The 19,657-nt window shown below is 41.7% G+C and overlaps 1 protein-coding gene across 3 annotated transcripts in view; it reads left to right on the top strand.

The window, feature by feature from the left end:
- Positions 1–1,123: 1,123 nt before the first annotated feature.
- The window catches only part of FAM53A (family with sequence similarity 53 member A), a 72,803-nt gene continuing 54,269 nt past the window's right edge, over positions 1,124–19,657 (top strand). Inside the window, exon 1 of one of the 3 annotated variants that reach the window (XM_054202399.1) lies at positions 1,124–1,250. The gene's annotated coding sequence lies outside the window, so the exon portion shown is untranslated. Of the gene's footprint in view, positions 1,251–9,248; positions 9,396–19,657 lie in introns of those variants that run through there. The other 2 variants (XM_054202400.1, XM_054202398.1) reach the window with 2 other exon arrangements.

Below are 19,657 nucleotides of genomic sequence, written 5' to 3' on the forward strand. Positions count from 1 at the left end.
CAGTCTCTGCCCTGACAAGTGTATAATGTAATTGTTGTCCAAACACATCCCACTTCCTCACTATGGTTGACTCATAACTGCTTTTGAAAAGCTCCCATAGGAACATTTCTTGCAGAGTAAGAAGCAGATCTTGGGATTTGGGTTTGGGGTTGTTTTCTGTGTGTTTTGTGTTTTTTTTTTTCAGAGGCCTCCATTTTCAAAGACAAGAGAAGGTGGCACCAGTTCAGGTCCACTCGGGACCGCTGTGGGAGATGAAGTTGAGGTATTTCCAGCAGGTTGGTCTGGAAGCTGCCAGCTGAGGGAGGCAGGGAGCAGGCAAGCAGAGGGCAGTGTAACCACACCGCTACACAGCGCGGGTCTGCACAGCAAGCTGGGAAGAACCAGCTAAGAAGGAAGGTAACTTAAGCAGCAGGGGCTGGTTAGGGCAAGCCACAGCAATGGCTTCTGGGGGAAGTCCCTGGTGCCATTGCTGCTGCCTCTGGGAGTGCCACAAGCCAGATGCCTGCACCTCAGCCGCTCTGCGGAGAGGCTCTGCCACCGCTGACATGCTGGGTGCAATCAGCTGGGCCCGGCCAGGCCTTGACAGAGGTCACCCACAGACTGACAAGGCCAAGGACCAGGCCCAGGACTAGCAGGACGTCCTTGACGGGCATTCCTGGACCCCGCTGTGGGCGAGGGGCAGCATCCCCACCCGGGCAGGCCCCAGCCGCACCGCCCTGAGGAGCACCACCACGGCCACCCTCCGTTCCCGCCCTCCTGAGGTGCCACACACACGCCCCGACAGCCACTGCGCACGCGCCGTGCGTCCGGGTGGCGCTGCGCCCGCTCGCTGCGCCACGCGCGCGCCCCCGTCCTTCTTGCGGCTCCATCCGGGGACGCGATGACGTAATCGCCCCTCCAGGCGAAAAAGCGCAGCTTCCGCGCCCCCCCGCACGCTCCCCGGCCGGCCAATGGGAGAAGGGCGCCGCCCCCTCCGCAATGCCTCCTGGGGGATGTAGTCCGGCGCGTTCCTCCCCGCCCCACCCAGCACCACAGCGGCGCGTCCCTGCCGGCAACGGGCCCGCCCCCTGTGGGGCGGGGCCAGCGCCCCCCACCGCCCTATGGCCGAGCGGGTCAAAGTTCGGCGGGCGGGCCGGCCGGCCAATGGGAGCGGGCGGTCGCCGGGAGGGGGCGGAGCCGGCTGTGTTTTGTTCAATTGCCGTTGGGGAGCCCGGTCCACAGACGGAGGGAGGCGGCCCCGGCGGGCGCAGGTACCGGTGCGCGGTGAGGGAGGCCGGGACAGGCCGCGGGGGGGGAGGGCGGGCAGCGCCCGGCGGCAGAGGGCGAGCGCAGCTGGCTGGGGGTAGCCGTTGAGGCAGTGCCGGGCGGCGCGCGGTGGGGGGGCGGCCGGGCCTGCACCCCTCGGCGGAGCCCCGGCGGCCGTGGGGACCGGACAGCGCTCGGCCGGCGGTGGAGGGGGGATCTGCGGAGCGGCGGTGTCACCCCGGCGCTGCCCTTCGCCGCGGCAGCGGCCTCCTGCTGCCCCAAAGCCGCGGGCTGCTTGTCTCTTTAATTATATAGATGGATAAATAGGTGTAGATATTATAATAATTATTGGTATTCAGGCGGGGGGCCGCGCTCCTTCATCCCAGCTGGAGGTAAAGGTTGCCTCCCCTTCGCCCGGCTGTTAGCTGGAGACTTCGTGTGGGAGCGAAGCGGCGGCTGCCCGCAGCCCTGCCAGGGCGAAAAACAAAAGCAAAAAAACCCCAAAACCCGACTTATTGGCATTAATAATTGCCTCTCGGGACGGGGATTGGGTTGGCTGCGCGGCGGTGCCGTGTCTCCGTGCTCCGGGCGAGGGCCCTGGCCTTGCCGGGGTGTGTGTGTGGGGGGGGACAGCGGAGGTGCCGGGCCCGGCCGGGCCCCGCGGTGTCGCCTTTGTGCCGCCGCCCCTCCGGGCACATGTGTCCGGGGGCACATTCATCCCCTGGGGCTTCCAGGCCATTCCCCACCTCGGGTGCTCAAGGGTAGGGTTACGTCAGGGGAGGTGTGCGGTTTTTCCACAACAACTCCCACTGCGATTCCTGGGTGAACAACGTGATTATTTTCTCCCCCCGCCACCCTTTCTTTACCCCCTCAGTAATAAGAAAGTTGATTTCTCATTTATGGCTTATAAGTGTAAGGACCAAAAGTCTGAGACGGACAAGTGAATAGACTCTTTGTGTTATTCGGGCTTTTCTAAAGGCAGTAACGTGGCTTTGTTCTGATTATTTGGGTTATTAAATGCCATCTTGCCTGCAAGAAGGCTAAATAGACTTGTTCTTGAAATTTGGGATGCTATTTAAGGAGGTCGCCATGGGGTTGGTGAGGCAGAGAGGTTGGCAGTTGCAGACGATCCTCTGGTTTAGCGTCAGTTATCAGGACTCTTCTGGTAGAGACCTGAAAGTTAAGGCGTTTTCTCTTTAGGTAAACGAAATATCCTTCATAACCGTCCAGCAAACAGCCGTTACAGAAATGGTGCTGTGTAGTAGCACTCTTAACTTTCAGGTTGAGAGTGGCTTGGTGAGTCAGACCAGATAAGACACTGGCTTTTAATGTGCATGCCGAGTTCTAGGCCTGGGGATGAGTTGAGCCAGCTGGTCAGATCTATTTTCTGGTTCACTGTGCTTACATTAAAATTAGCTCCCGAGAACAGTTATTACAGCCTTTACTGTTACATTGCCTCCCATTCATATGCCTGACTGCTAGAAAATATTCTCATCAAAGCCATTTTTGGCAAGAAACAGTAAGTTTGTGTATCTTGTGGCAAGCTGAAATGTTTCGGGATGTGTTCTAATTGTGAATGGTCTGTTTGCTTTGAGTCGGGCTTATGAAATCTGGAGTAGTGTTTGCCGAATAGCAAAAACTTTGCTAATGAAGCATGTGACTTGAATCTGGTTCTATCGGAGATGCAGTGTACATGATCGAGCCCAAAGAGCTTGTATCCTTACAATTATTGTGCTTCTGAAAATGCCTGGAAGAATTGCACTCAGAGGCAGGATGTCAGTATGTGTAGGGTAGGGAGCTAAAACATACATTCCAAGTAGTTCTGTGTAAGCTGGTGGAACCCCTAACTAGAAAATGGGTTTACTACCCATTTATTTTGAATTTCTGGGAAATACCGTTCATGTTAATATGTCTGTTATTTTTAATCCTCCCTGGGTTTTTTTGTCAGTAACAAGATTCTATTCTTCATTATATGGAAGTATGTGCTGCCTATTAGACATAAACTTAAAATACTGATCTGCAAGATCATCCCCCTAATGATATCCTTTCAGGATGCTCCACGCTGTGGTAATCTGGCTGTCCTCTAGCGGCCTTTACCTGCCAGTGTGTAACCCATAGTTATTGTTTCTTTAACTTGAGAATTAAAGTCGATTAAATAATTGTAAAGGGATGTTTTGAATTTGGCATAGTTAACTTTCCTACTTCCTGTTGAAAAGCTGTTTTTCTGCAGGGTACTATGATTCAGAAGAATGAGGAGGCTGAAAGAAGAAATATTATTTGTATTTGCAGCCATTGTCTTGAGCTTTGGAAGTTTTAGTGTATGGTATAAAACTATATTTATGAAAATATGGTGGGCAGATAAACCAAAAGCTTAACATTACTGGGATGACTGCAATTTATTGCATGGATTGCTTTATTTTAAAATGGCATGAAGGATTTATTCTTTCCTATAGGAATTCCTTGAGAATCTGGTAGCCATTACTGTAGCTCCCTTTTTTTAGTTCCTTCTCCTTCTCCCTTGCCTGTTCTTTCTCCCCCTTCCTCTGTTGCCTCCCCCCAATCTACATTCCTTTGTGTTAGCAGTGATGATGGCAGTTCTAGTCACCTCCTGTGGTTTGATAGATTATTCCCTTTAGAAACATGGTGTACTTAAAACTTTCCAAACATGATTCTTTCTTTGCATCTGCGCTTTTTTTGATGCTGGGTTTGAGTTTTGTTTTAAGAATTTGTCCTTTCTGGTTGTGCTTTGAGTTTACTTAAACAGTAATAAGAAGACTTGTTAAACCTTTAGAAAATATTAGTGCTTATATTGTGATTTACACTTCTTCTAGTGTGTTTTGAAGGTCATAATATAAACAGAAATTCGTTCTTTTGCCAACAGTGAATTTCTTTCTCCCCTGCAAAACTCACAGGTTTTGTGCTGTATTTAGTTTGCTTTAAACTTTCATTTTTATTTCTGCAAAACAAACTTGTTGGACTATGTTTAGATTACTACATTCTTGAGATCTGATGTTAATGATCTTGCAGGCAAATATTCATAGGACCTTGTCTTTAGTCTTACATATTTACATATAAACTTAAATTTTGAAATATATTACGGTAGAACATGTAAGAGATTCCTGTCCATTGCGGAAGTAGCTGTAACTTTTATTCTAGATATTGTAAGTAACATAAGCTTACTGGCGGAATGAAACTGCACACAGAAACTTGTGAAGGGCTTTATAAGCGTTCCTCAAGGAAGGGTTAATGAGCAGAAAGCAGCCCTGTTCATTACTTCCAGGGAAGAAATTCATGGCTGGGAAAACAGCTACTTAAACTCAGCATAGTGGCTGATATTTTTTGGTAGTTGTTTTAATCTATTGACTGTGTATACCTGAGAGGTAGCCGTTTATGTTGACGACATGTTTTTTGGTGTGTCATGAAGTTTGTGTGGTTAACAAGATCTTAAGTGACAGTGAAATATTGCAATCCAGTGATGAAAGAGAATCTGTATATAAAAAAATAATCTGTGCTTTGTTGGTGTCTCTTAACTGTAAACACTCTGCTAGGGGGATTGAGACAGTCATATTTTCAGAAAATGGTTTTCTTTGAGGATTTTCTTTTCCTCTCAAAAGGAGGCCTATAAAAAAAGGCATATTTTTAACTCCTTTCTAGGGTGTTTTACAAACTTGTCTGTGACCCAACAGGATGTTGCTGTACTGTTGAGTATAGAAAAACCAGAAGTCGAGGTAATTGTCAGCTCTTTAATATTGCCGTTTCTACATTTTGTGCTGTTTTGGCTTCTCTGGTCAGTTTGGGAAATAATGTCATCAACAAGCTAGCAAGAAACTCCTCAGCTAACTTCTAATGATTTGTAGTGGGCACAAATGACTTCTGAAGGCTGTGTTTTGGCTAATTTTTAGGTTGAGGTGAGGAAGTAGGCAGGGTTGTTACTAAATGCATTATCTGGGTTATGGCTCTCAGTTTACTGACAGCGCTTTTTTTTTTTAAGCAAGCAGTTGAATATCATGCTTTAGAAAATATGAAGTGTTTCAGTTAGGAAACTTTACAAGTTATAAAACCAAAACTAATATAATTGGCTTTCCACTGTTTGAAGTTGGTTATATTTTAGTCAAAAGCAGGCCATCACTTGTGTTTTGCTTGTTGGGTGTTCACAGTAAAATCAAGGATTCTGATTACCTAATGTTAGCATCATTGCTTGAATTTGGTGTGGCAACATTGCTTTAAGTTCCTGTGAAAATTAAACTCTAGTAAAGTACAGGGAAGAATACTGTCAATGGTATATCAAATTGCAGGCCTAGAGCTTTGAACATGTGGTGCCAGTGATGGCAATTGCTCTTCAGTGTGTCTAAGTCTGTCTGTATAGATAGAGCTAAGAGTGTGAAATAAAACAATGTTTTGCCTAGAGCTGTCATTAGGAGTGTCATTTACAAAACTGACTCAGTGTACCAAGACCTACGTGTCATTCTGCGAAAGGCATTTGAGATGGAAGAAAGCGGTTTCTGCATTTGCTGAACTTTAAAATTGGGACCCAGCTGCTACAGGAAATAGTTGAAGAAATGCAGCTACCAGTGTCTGTGCCTTTACTTTTGTGCCTCATGCCGAGATCTGTGATGCTGGAAGACAGGATCTGAATTCCTTTTTTCTGAAGAATACTTGTTTCTCCTTAACACCCCCCTCAGCCAGCCAGCCTTGGCAGCTGGCTTGTTGGTTGTTGGTTAATGTGCTTAAGTTTTCTGGTTTTATGGAAGATCACATTTACAATTTGGCGATTTCTATACTGAACTTAAGGTGGGTTAACTTAAAAAATGGTGGAAAAACCTCTACTGTACTAGTAAGACCTCATACAACAAGGCTGTGGCTTCTCTTCTACTGTCGCCTCCCCTTGAGCCATGAATGGGAATAATAGGAACTTCTGTTGGTGTTATATTAACTTTAGGTCTCTAATTTGCATCTCAAATAACATTGTGAACAGCTTTAATGCCTTTGAGGGGTTTAGGAGGTTTTTTAATTTGTAGGGTAAAAGTATTTTTTTAACCTAATTGAGCAGTTCAGATTATTATTGCAGCATGTTTAATTTTTGTTCTGTGCAGTTTGTGTTTAGTGGCACTGAATCATTCCTTCAGTGCTTTTCACATGTATTGTGTTTCACCTTCTGAACTGTGGCTTTAGATTTTGTTGTGGTAAAATATTCCTCCATTTCATACAGTTACTACTTGATACTGTGTGATGTTTGTGTTCTTTATTCTACCCTCCAAAGTTTGTTTATAGGGAAAAATTCTTGTTTTAAAGGTACTGCTTCCTTTAACTCCCTCTGCTTTTCCAATGAAAAATGCATTTTTTTTGTGTCTTCCTTCAGGGTTTCTATTGATTTGATCTGTTCTGGTTTTAGAGGGATGAAAATTTACCATATTTAAGGAAGCATGCAAGTGACAAAAGCTGTCTGTCATTTGGATCTGCCAAACCCTGTTGCTTCATCAACTTCCACAGTCCAAAAGCAGCATGTGGAATATGAGAAAGGTTAAAGTTTGGAGCCTCAGGTGTGACATAGATTATGAATCAACAGAGAGTTGTAGAAACATGCTCGAGGCTGGATGGGTCTGGATCTGCTGGGTTCTGTCTCTTGCAGCTCAGCATTTCTTAGTCAACATGTAGATGGCCACTGAGGTTGAAGGTGATTTTTGTATCATGGTATGAACCATTTTTGGTTTTGTAACATAGGAAACTCTGTTCTATGGACAGTTTGAGGGTGTGGAGGTTTTTAAGTGATGGTTTTTAAGATATCTAGGATTTATTTGTATGGCTTTATAGTTTTTTGATGAACTGACAGAATTACAATCCTAGTTTAGGAAAAAAAAGCAACCTTTTTGCTTAATTATCCCAGTTAAATAGTAGTGGCAAATAATTATTCATTATGTCCTGTTTGGAGTGGAGTGGTGTGTAAGCATGCCTCAAGACTGCTGCTGTGCTCCAGAGTGTAATTTGATGCAGTATTTAGTAAGTGAGGAGGAGAGAGCAGTAATGAAAACAGCATTCAATAACTATTTACTTGAACTGGCTAAAATATGGTATATATTTCTTCTACTGGAAAAGGGGAAAGGAGTGGGCACCTAGGACTTCATCTTTTCATTTTTTGAGTTATGAAATAGAACAACAAATTGGAAACTTGATGAGTTTGAGAAACATGAGTTACTTGGACTCTGAAGTGCTGTTGCCTGCCATAGGGGGCTACTGAAGGTTAAGATATAATAGCAGAGTTTCTAGTTAGAAGATACTGCTGGCACTGGAACATGTGTGAAGCCTGTTCACTTCTCAGTACATATGGTAGTCCACTTGGACTTGGCTACATGTGTGCTTGCTTGTCTCATTTTCTTCCGTTAGCACTTTATCCTTACCAGACCTGTCTGGTTCAATATTTGATAAGAAGTTGCGGAACTCCTGGAGGGTAAGATGGACTGTTGCTGCTCTCAATTTCATGTTTCTCAAATCAGGAAGATGGTATTTAAACAAAGCAGGCGAGTACCTGGATAAATACTTGTAGTACTGAAACTGTTACAGAGGATGAAAAAGGATAGTATTTGGTCTTTGTTGCATGCTTTTTAGGTGTCCTCTTTGTGCTTGAGCTCTTCTAAGTTAATTCTGACTTTGATTCACTTTAGATTCTGCTGTTTAGCTGTGAATGTGTAACTTCAGGCATAGACTTCTCCTGACTGGCTGTAACTAATGCTGTCTGCTTCAGCTCCCCATCTGTAAAATCCTGTATATCTTATTTTTTTATTTTGGGAGTATTTGGTTTGCGTGCAGCATTTTCCATCCTCGGAAAGTCGTAACCAAGCCTAAGGCTATCCTTGTAGTAAAAGGTGTGTGCATATGTTTGTGTGATGGTGCTTTGTGATGCTACATTGATGAAATGTATTACATCACTGTTCTAGGTTGTTAGAAGGCTAAACGTGTACATCTTTCTGAAGTAATTGGCTTATGGTTTCTGTTGGTCGGAGGAGAAAAATACAGCAGGATACTGCAATAAGGATGAGACTTGCATACTGCCATGGGACATGATGGAGTTGATCTATTTCTGTGTGAAGAAAGTATGAGGCAGGTGTGACTGTTCTTTTGCTGTGTAGTAAAACAACCTGAACATGCAAATCCTGAAGCTTTAATTTGAAACTCAGAAAAATAACTTCTATTGCAACTGAACGTTCACTGTAGGAGAAGTGAAGATATTTTAGTGGCTTGAAACTGATGTTGTCATTTAAAAAAAAAAAAGTAGGGCTGAAAGTGTAGGTTGGCTGTGAGAGTCCCCTGCCCCATAACAGTATTGCACATCTAATGTGATTCATAAAAGAAGCTGGAGCAGCTCTTACTTTCTCCTCAGTCCAGCACTTTGCCGTCCTCAGCATTAAAACTTGTTCTGAAGATGGAACTAGATATCTTCCTTACTGCAGGTCAAGCTTATGGCCTAATTCACCGGGCATGAGGAACAGCTATTCTTTTCCCTGTAGTAAGTGATCTTTTAAAAATATTTGAACTGTTCTTTGTCACGTTCCTGTTTTCTTGTGTCTTGCCCTCCACCTTGCAGCCTTGTGATACTTTTGGCCTAAATAAAACTAGTGTATTCAGTTCATCCTGAGAAGTCACGTTTTTTTCAGGTCTAATCATTCTTGTTCTTCGCTCAAGTTAGTTCACCTTGGTCTTGAGTGTGGTGCTTAAAGCCCAACTTTGTACTTCAGCTGAAGCTTTCCTGTGCTGAGTGGAGTAAAAGGACTGTTTCATGTGCTCTGGAGCTGATTCCTGTTCATGCATCCCCATATGTTTGACTTTCTTGCAACAGCTTAACACTTGTTTCAGGGTCAGCTTGTTGATCCAACATAGCCCACAGCTTGTTTCTGAAGAACTTGCCTTCCTGTTTGCTCAGTTAATCCTGCCTGAGTGTATCGTTCAGCACTGAATTGTATCTTAAAACTGCAGAATAGTTTTCCAATTTGTTATTTATGTGGAATTTTAATGCTGTCTTGCAGTTCTTCCTGCCTTTCTCCTTGTAACAAGCCTACTCTGCCAACAACAGATGACAGGGAAACCAAGAAATCGGTGAACTGAGCTGGGTTCCTGTTTGGTGTGTTCTGCCGTGCACCACTGATAACTGCTTGCTGGTATGGTTATCCACCAACTGTTGCATTCACTGTACAGCCTTTGCTTACCTTCCAAGAGCAGGAGTCTTTAAACCTAGGTGTATGACCTCAATAAGTTCTCTTCTGTCCCTAAATCGTGTTACTCTGATGCTAAAGTGAACCTGGTAGGTGTTACTTGCCTCCTTGTTGCCTTTTAGTGTTCATAAAAGGCTTCCCTCCCTCCCCTGGGATTCTACTGGAATGTGGGGAGTTGGAGGCCAGTCACATGAATTTTGACCTTTTTCTGAACGCAGGCCTAACTTCAGAAACTGATGCCCAAAACTTTTCTTTAAAAAAAAACAACAACATGGCTTGTTCCTGTCTGTACTCAAATATAACAGATAACAGCCTTGCAAATGATTCCAGGTGTTGTGGAGTGACTGCAGTTATCTGTACTTAGGGTTGTTTTAAGCTCTTGATTCTTGAGATGGAATTTCTCTTGCATTGCAAGTTAGGGATTGAAGAATAAGCCCCACTTCTTGGGGCTAACTTTTCTTTATGGTACTTTTATTGGGTTTGTATTTGGCAGTATTTGTTGATATCTCTGTGGGTGCAACTTTCTCTTTGAAACCTTAGTTCTCATGATATCTCCCCTGATGAACCTGACTCACGTAATGAATCTTGCAGTTTATAGAAATGAATCTTGCTCTGAGCCCTGTCTCTGTTAGGATTGTTTGACACAGTTCTGTAAATACTCCTCATTCTTTCTTCTCCAGCATCTCTCCCTGTAAACTTTCAAACTACTTTGCATCTCCACCTTCCAGTAATTTCCTTAGTCTTGCTCTAGTCAGTGCGCTGTTTATAGCCCTACATATGCGGCAGTTTATTCTCATAATCCAGGTATATTTGAGTGTGGTTAAAGTTTTGATGCAGTTGGCTACAAGCTGGAATAATTCGTGTTCTAACTGTTCTTTCCATTGTGTGCTCTAAGGAAACTGACATCTGTCCTTTGAAATCATGCTGCGATCTTGAATTGAGCTGAGGTTCAGAAAGTCTGATCATCCTTCTCTAAAGATGTTGAATGTTTGCTAGCTGAGGTTACTTCAGTGATCACTTTTAACCCACAATATATTGCCAAAAATGTCAAGCAGTATCTCCTGGTGTTCAGAAGTTAAAGGCAGTGTGGATGGTAAAATGTGTATTAAGTGGACCGTAGGATGTTATACTTGTTTGTATTTTGATACAGAAGATGAAGTATAGCTGATTATTTAATGTTATGAAAAAATAAAAGGGCCTTTTGACATATTTGCATAAGGTGATAAAATCACTACACTTCTTCAAACTGTTAAAATATAAGTAGCTATGTGCTGTTATCCCAAAACTTTGATTTTTTTTTTTTTTTTTGCTGTGGAATAGTAGGACTGAGAATTATCCTCCACCACCTCCATATTATCCTTCAAGATGTATGTGGTAGCTGGCATGGATTGGGGGTGTGTGTAAAGTGGGGAATAACGCTGTGCTGCTCATGTGCAGCATTTGTGTGCACACTTGTACAGCAAGGCATATCCCAGTTCCTGCCCTCAGGTTAGATATTCAGGGTAGGATTTATTTACTTGCTTAGCTTCTAATGCCTTCATCTGAATTAAGTGTTCCAAGCTGCTTAACAGTCAACTGAAATAGGGATTTTGTTGATAGGATGCTTTTTTTGGGCTTGTTGAGTTAGGTGCATCCTGCTTTTGGTGATGCTGCTAGGCTGGGGGAACTGCAGCTGAGGGTGGTACAGAGGGAACTGTGTTCAGAAAGCCTCTTTCAAGGTGGGTTAATACTTGGTTGTGGGAGGTTTTTCTATATTAAGTGCGATGCTCAAATTTTAGCAATATAATCAGTTGCAAAATACCATGTATCCTTGAGACTAAACTTTATGGTCCTGTTAAATATACAGTCTTAAACCTTGGAACTGGTTCAAGGGGACCTTCCCTTCCCCTCACCCTCTTCTCAGTTTAGCAGAAGATCTGAGAGGGCCAAATAAAACCAAACCTATTTCTCAATTCTGAACCAGTTATTGAACTAATTGTTAAACTGAAATGAAGTAAATGCCTCTTGCACCTGCAGAAGAGGCTGCAGCTGTCAAAAGCTTGTTTATCACTTCATTACTTCTTGGGTCCAGGTGCTCAGCCAGTGACTTCCCTCAATGCAGTGGTTTGTTTTAGATCTTCAGCAGAAGAGATGTTACAGCTTTATGCAGACTATAGTATGCTTAACCTTTGCATGAGCGAAGATGCCGGAAACCTAGATGTAATTTCAGAGGCTTATCTTAAAGTGTGTTTGGATAAAGCACACTTTTCATCAGTATTGAAAGATCATTTGAAAGATTGAGAGTTTACAGGTGAAGAGCTGAAAGCACATGCTTGCATCTCCTTGACTTTATCTGATAAAACTTGACTGTTTTGTCCTTCAGCTTGGTTACCAGAAGCTGATCTTCTCAGAATGCAGTCATCTGTAAACATAATTGCCCAAGTGGGAGGACACGGATTTCCCTTCTGAACACACATGGTCCTGTTCTTGCGTGCACTGTTGTTGTCTGCAGATGTTAGATGCTTGACTTGCTAGTCAAGTGACTCACCCGCCACCATTTAAAGCTGCTAAATTTCTGTCCTGATCAGTGAAGATTAAAACTAAAGTTTCTTCCCCTTCCTCAACTTTCACTTTTTACCTGGCATTTTATGACTCTAATAAAATTGAATTATTCTGGCTTATACTAACTGAAGTGTGGTCCATAAGACTTATGTACTGATCAGCACCTTGTGTCCACCTGCTTCCCATACAGGAACATGGTTTTGCATTAAGGCTTCATAGCCTGTACTTCATGATTTGGAATCCTAGAGACTTGTATGAATCCACTTTGGCAAATGAATTGCTCCACAGAACCTGTTTTTAGAATTAATGACTCATTCATTAAACATCTGATAGTGTTGAGGTAGTACACAGTGAAAATAGTGAGCTTTTCCATGAAGCAGAAGGTCTTCCTTCAGTATTTAAAGAAAAAAACACCCCAAACACTGCTCTAGTTAAGAGTTCGCTGTTTTTTCCTGTCTTAACATAGTCATCTTCTCTTACATGGTGTAGCTTTGCTTGTCTCATGAGATTTTTTTAGTTCAAGTAATTGTTATAAATGCTTTCTCTAAATACCTACTGCAATTGTGTACCCTTTGGTTGGTGTCTTGACCTAGAGGTTTCCTGAATCCAGCTGTTCAGTGTGCTGTTGAAGGTGGAATGCATAGACAAAGAAAGTAGTTATCTTGCTTTTGGAATGGTCTAGTGAACTAGGAAGGCTTAAGCTGCAGAGCTCAATGGAACTAATTTTGATTGAAGTACCTTAAGTCTGGCAAGAGGGGTGTCCCTGGTGACACTTGAGGTAAGATCTGAATCAAATGCTGAAAGTACACCCAATATTGACATATGTACTGCTTTTGTCTTTGTAGTCCATTCCATTATTTTAATGGACTTTCGTGTGTGGTCTGCTTGTACTTGGAGCATTTGTGATCTGTTACTGAGGGTTCATGTATAGTAGAGCAGTATATATGTAGTGCAGATCTTTTCAGGGACTTTATCATTTGAAAACTCATGGGATGTGCAAAACAGAAGTTGGAAGCCAACAAGTAATTAAGTTGATATGAACTGTATTTTAGCAAAGTGAGGAGCAACAACAACAAATTCTTCAAATTAGCATTTATTTTTTGTATCTGTAGTAAAATATCTGCGACCTCTTTATGTTAAAGAAAATTCTTGCTGCTTGAAAGCTGTGTGGTGTTTAGACTTTTTTTTCTGAATTCTAATGGATCACGTACCTATATGGGTGTTGTAAAACTTGAGGTCTTCTAGTGTGCCACCTCTTGAGGTGGTGTCTCCTGACAGGTGAATTCAAGTTGCTTGAGTAACAAATGGCAGATGGTCAGCCATGATTGAAAACGAGTTTGGACCACGAGAGAGAACTTGGTTGTCTGTTACGCACCATATCTCGTATCTGCTCAATGCATTTCCATGCTCTTTCAAGATAGATAATACAGCAGAAAGCTTTAGCTACTGCATGCAAGCCTGCATAGAAGTTTACTCTTGCGTAGTGCTTCCTGTAATTTGCTTTCTGTTTTAGACTCTTGGGTTTTATATGAAAATATATAAATGTATATTTGTCATAAACTACTAAAATAAGGATGTGCACATACATGTGCTCACTTAGTTACAGTTACACAATGATCTTCTGGAGAGTTATAATTTTGAGGCAAACACTGAAGTTTTTCTTACCCCACTAAATTGGGCATAGTACTTTGTCATGAGAGGGAAATATTACTTGTAGTCTAAAGAATTAGGACAGTAAGGCTTGGAGAGAAGTGTATTTCATGTTACTGTAAGCATTGAGACGTATGGATATTTACAGAACACTGTGAAGCACTTGAGTTCTAAATTTAGCAGTATCTGCAGTTCACCAGCTGTACTACTTACTGGAAAATATTTGGACTACCATAGGTTCCTTGTTTTTAATTTCCATAGTTGTACACAAGCTAATGTTAGGGAGACTTCCCAGTGTGCAGATTATATAGCTCATTAGATCCCTGAAATGCTGTGAAGTAGCATCTTAACACAAGTGTTGTTCACCTGGCCTGAGGCCTCCAACAAGAACATTTCACACTTGGGATCATAAAAACAAATCTACTAGCTGGGCTTTTTATTTTAAACAAGCCAACCAGATGTCTAAAACTCTTCAGAATGAACCTGAAGGCAAATAGGAGGAGGTTTATTAGCTGTGTGTGTTTTGGGAGCAGGATGTATGGAAGAGATTTGTATAATCCCTCAGCTCCAAGCCCATAGGGTTTGGTAATACAACAGTGCTTCAGAACTGATATTATTTCAGTTGGTTATGGAGGAGCCGGTTGTGTGTGGAGTAATCACTGTCACTGCCATACAAGTTAAGGGGCAGTGCTATGTGTTTTTCATCCCTTTTGTACTTTTAAAGCATGTATCTGTGCCTGTTTGACTCCCCTTTTTAAGGGCAAACACAAAGATAAGCCATAGCACTACCTACTTTATCTTAATTTTTTTTCTTCCTTAACTGGTGGAGTGAAGCAAATATCTCAGTAGTAGGGCCAGTTAATCTTCATCTATGTGTTGGGGTTTTTTTTCCCCCACAAGCCTTAGAGTAAAATAAAATTTTGTGGGTCTTGTATAATCTGAATCACTTCAGTGGGAGTGTGGCAGTCTTACTGTTAGATGTATGTATGTCTTCAAACACTAATATACTCTGTATAAATTATTATTTATAACTAGTCTGAATTTTGTATTGTATTGGAGGCTTTGTATACTAAACAAACACTTCCATTGGGTTTTAAACAGAATATTTATAAAAACAGTATATGGAGGTGGAAATAATTTGTGTAGGACCTGAGCTCCAAGCTTTCAGTAATATCATAGACTGAAAGTTACGGTAATATTCGTAAGTGGTGATTGCTCACTAGGTTTTGTTCTGAACTACTTAAACAGGCAATAATTCTTAGTTTGAGCTAGCATATTCTTCAAATAATGACTGTTAGCACATTTAGTTCATAATTATGGCAAAAGTAAAGGTTTGGTGTTCATGTATGAAAGCCTCAGTAGACCAGACTTCCTGTTCCTCAGCATGGTACAACGTAGTCCTGTGCTTTCTGCAGTAATGCAGAGAAGAGGGAGGAAAAAGAGCCCAAACTGCATGTTTCAAGGAGATGACGGGCCATGGGCCAATGCTGATGGCTAATTCAAATGGAACTCCAAAGATAGTAGGTGTAAATATCTTTCTGCAAAATTAATGAAATCCTTGCCTGTCACTGGAATATTGGTGGGGAAGAGAATGTAAGTAGCAAAAGCATCTTGGAAAAGCATCTTTGTATGGGAGGCACAGCTCATCTGTTGTCCTGTCTAACAAAGGTACTTTAAAAGGATGACATCTCTGTGATGTGAATGTTAGGCCTTCCTCAAGTCTGGAAGACATGTTTAAACCTGTGAGACTGATGAGGCTTCTTACTGATATGAGCTGGCAATAATAAATCCTTTAACCTCTGGCTGGGTTGAGTTCTTAGCCCTAGTTTTCTGTGGTGATACGTTCCCTGCTTTAATTAGGTATGACCTGGAAAAGTCTCTTGAGCTTACTTCACTTTTTCTGTTGCCTTGAGAAATACACTTTATAAACTGTGACAAAGGCTTAACATTCCCTGTCTCCACCCTTCCTTCACCTTTCTGGAAGGAAACTTTTCTCTTGGTTTAAAAACAAACCCAAACCACATGAGAAAAGCAGGGTAGTATATTTATTACAGACAACAGTTCATCATTTAACAGAGTAAAATCATCCGTTTCTAATACAAATTTTACTAAACAATTTTGGGTCTTTGTTTTGTATGTGTTTCCCAGCCAAGCTAGATGAATTCTGCATCTGAAGAATGAGAAATCTGTACACCAAAGTATTACCTTTAACCTCTTTCCAGCACATCATGTGGCTGTGAATTTTGCAAACTGGAAACCACCATCTTAAGCCAAGATCTTCTCTTTAGTTTACTTCTGGTGCTTCTGCTTGCAGGTTTTCCCCATCTCATGTGGGAGGCTTTGAACAAGGTCTGTTTTTTCAATCAGAAAACTCTGAGTACTACTTGTTCCCTTTGAGTTCAAGGGATTTGCCAAAATGTGTTGCATTTTAAGTAAAACGGAGTTCAAAGGCATGTGATGGTTGAAGCTTTGCTTCCGTCTCATAGGAGCTCTGGCATCTGAAGTGTGGGAGGTGGAGTAGAAATGAGTGTGTTAAGATGCAGACTTATTTTAGGAGTGGTTTATATTTTGTCACAGCTGTCTCAGTGACCAGTTGGCGTTAGAATGGTGATGCTTTAAGGTCAAAATAGTGAAATTCTGGGCTCCATAGTGATTTTCTGCATTTTAGGCAAGGGGACGTAATATTTATTCTTGTCTGTCTCCTGGAGGCAATAACAACCCAAATCCTAGTTTTTCAACCTTAGAATGATATAGTATATAGTATAGTTTTGTCTTGCATGTTAAGTGAGGTATGTTCTTCAGCAGACAGTTCTGAGCTCCCAATATTGCTTGTGCTTCTGGAGCCTGTAGAATATCTGAGAAACTTGACTCTAGTGGCCATCAGTTAACATAAAGGATGCCTTCTAGCATATTTTTCTTGTCTCTTTTTGCAGTTTTGTGCTGAAGTTGTGGCAACCTTAATCCAGGCTTGAACACCTCATAATACTGAGGCTTCCTTCTAATAAAAACTGGCTTATGAAAGCACTGCATGGAGAAGGCTAAAAGATTCTGGAGCTCAAGAAATATCTCTTCAGTCTTTAAAAGAAACTCTGAATTGCAAATGTTGTAACTAACTTCTTTGGCTTCATTATGAGTTCAGCATGTGTAGAGAGTGTCATTGAGCCTTACCTTATTTTGTCATATCTGAACTCCTCAAGGAGAGAAACTATTTAAACAGGATTTGCTAGATGGTTGTAAAACACTTTCTACAGAATACAAACTAGGGTTATAAACTCTACTCTTCTTTGTCCCTTTTGGTCAGAAACTGTTCTTAAACCTTTTGTAGAGAACCTCAGAAAATAAAGGGGTGCATCGAGAGAATTCCTGAAGTATAACATGCTGGAAACTGAGGTGTCCCCCTCTAGTATCTATCCCTCAAAACACTGATGGATAATTCTATAGCTGCAGGAAAATTTCTAATTTAAAACTCTGATGTATTTTTAGATTTGATGTTGAATTTTGGAAGGTTGCAGAATAACCACTCTGTAGATTAGTGGTGAAGAGGATAGAGTCCAAATAATTCTCTAAATGTGTGCTATCGAGAACCTTTCTGGGCTAGAAGTTATTAATAATAGACTTATGTTACAAGGAATGCTTAGCCTCCCTGCGAACTTCTTAGCACTGTGGTAAATAATGTAGGTTTTGGAGTAGAATGTTCTCTTTCCATTTGGAAGCCGGAATTTTGCATTGCAAGAAACTAGACGTGTAGCTTTTTTTCAGATGGCATGAAGTCTTAGTTTAGCAGTTCCTAAAGCTGGTCTTCCAACTTAGTCTTGCTTCAAGCATAACTAGGGTGGGACAGACAATGCTCTGTTAAAACTTGATCAGTTCTGTGTGATGTTTAAATTCTGAAATGCTTCTTGGATGCTGCAGAAAGTGCCAGGAGGCAAAATATTGCAACATCTTTCATCTAGAGTTTAGTAGCAAAATCATCTAGATCTGGAGTTAGTACTGCTGGGGTGATTAGCTGCTTTGGCTTGCTGAAGCAGAGATAATGTTTTAAAGGACCTACTTATCCGAGTTGGAATTTTGACTCTAGCTAATCCTTTTCTTCTGCTGGGAGCTGGCTAAGTACATCTTTATGGGATTGTTGGTAATACGGGTTCCATGTAGCTCTCTGAGCGAAGAGTAGGAAATAACGTGAAGGAACTGAAAAAAGGGACCAGCCTTCTGTGTTCTCAGTGGGTAATTTTAGTCCCATAGGCAGAAAAAATGGAATTGCAATCATCAAGAAACACCTACATTTGTGTTATGGGGAAATCATCTAAAATCTTGTGATCTTTTCTTCTTTATCCAAGATGGAACTTCCAGAGACAGAGGAGAAATTGTGAAGTGTTTCAAACAAATGTAAATTTTCCCAGTGAGATGAGCTGTTGCTGGAACATTTTGTCCTGCAGGATGCAGAGGAGGAGGAGTGGGTTGGAAATGAGTCTGGCTGCCTTACTTTCTTAGAGCCAAGAAGAGAATTTTTTGAATTGGCTTTATGTTCTTCATCAGGACTCTTCATCTCTTTGAAAGTAGGTTGTCAAATTGGGTGAGCCTCTGACATCCTTTAATTGACTGGGGGTTGGGTAGTCCATATTTTTAGTAGTCTTCCCAAAAAAGACCCTAGTGATGTCACTGAGAAGATACAGAATTTGTGACACAAGCACTTTTTTTTTCTATCTCCACCCTTAATTTTGGCAGAGACTTTACAAGTCATTACTGCTTGTGGCTAAACTTGTAAAGAAATAAAACCTCTCTTCCTTAGTAGTACTATAGAGATAAAATAATAAATCTTTACTTTTCTCAGACTTCAGAATGTGTCACAGAACTTTAAGTCTGAGATAATGGTGATACTGATTCCATCACAGCTCATTCTCCAATTGTGAGGAATGTTAGCTTTGGCTTGCTTTTGGAGTTTGATTTTTGTATTCCATTTATGTTATTCCTTTTCATTAGTCTACCTTTCAGCAGTAAAAATAGCTTTTTTTTCCCTTGCCTCTATCCCAAGCTTAAGGAGATCCTAGTAAGATTAAGTGTCTCCCAGGACAGAGACTGACTAACACCTTTTGTTATGCATGTTTGTCTTGGATGGCTCAGCTTTCTCACTCTTCTACCTAACCAGGCTCCATAAAGGATGGTGTGCCAAGGGAACGATGGCCATAATCTTGTAGGACTTCATCCAACTTGGAGCTCCAAGGGCTATTATTATTACCTGAAGGCTTGGAGGATCTTAGTGTTTGAACTTGCACGCCTGGCTCAGCTGCTACCTGTAGAGACTTGGTGACACAGAGGTGTTTATCTTTGGGGTACGCTCACGGGTTGTATAGAAAGCAGGGCATGTATTTGCAATAGTAGGCAGAACTTGATTGTGCTAAGACCTATTGCTGGCAGGCAGCTGAAGAAATGCAAATTCAGGAGGATCCATATTGCCCGAACAAGGATGGTCAAATGGTTCCTATTACTGAAAATCTAATAAGTTTGAAGTGCCAAGCAGTTTGAGAGGGATTCAACTTGATAAGCATAACAGGCATGATAAGGAGAGACTGAAAAGAAGTTAGCTGCCTTTAACCAGCTCTGGAAAGAGAGTATGGCGGAAAAAGTATGTATAAAAAAAAATAAATATTATCTCTGGGTACACTAAATACATACCGCAATAGAGGATCTTGAAACAAAAAAACCCAAACCCCAAAATGTGAAAATACCATGAGGAGTTTTCTGTAGTGTAAGGAACTTGTTCCTAGGAGGTATTGAGGACCAAAAGCTTGTAAATACGTATTGAAGTTTTATAATGACAACAGCCTAATGAAGCTAGAGTGACTCTTAAGAATCCCTTGTCTCCTAACAGCAAATATTAGTTGGCGAAGATGAGGGAAGCAATTCCTGGTAGAGTATAAATAGTTCAACTAGAGTGAACCAGGACTTTGGTCACTCTGAGTTAAGGTGCTGAGGCTGCAGGGGTGATTTCAGATCAGTTTGAGCTTGTTAGCTTGACT

Source organism: Rissa tridactyla, chromosome 5 (assembly GCF_028500815.1).
Source record: "Rissa tridactyla isolate bRisTri1 chromosome 5, bRisTri1.patW.cur.20221130, whole genome shotgun sequence".
NCBI classification, from domain to species: Eukaryota; Metazoa; Chordata; class Aves; order Charadriiformes; family Laridae; genus Rissa; species Rissa tridactyla.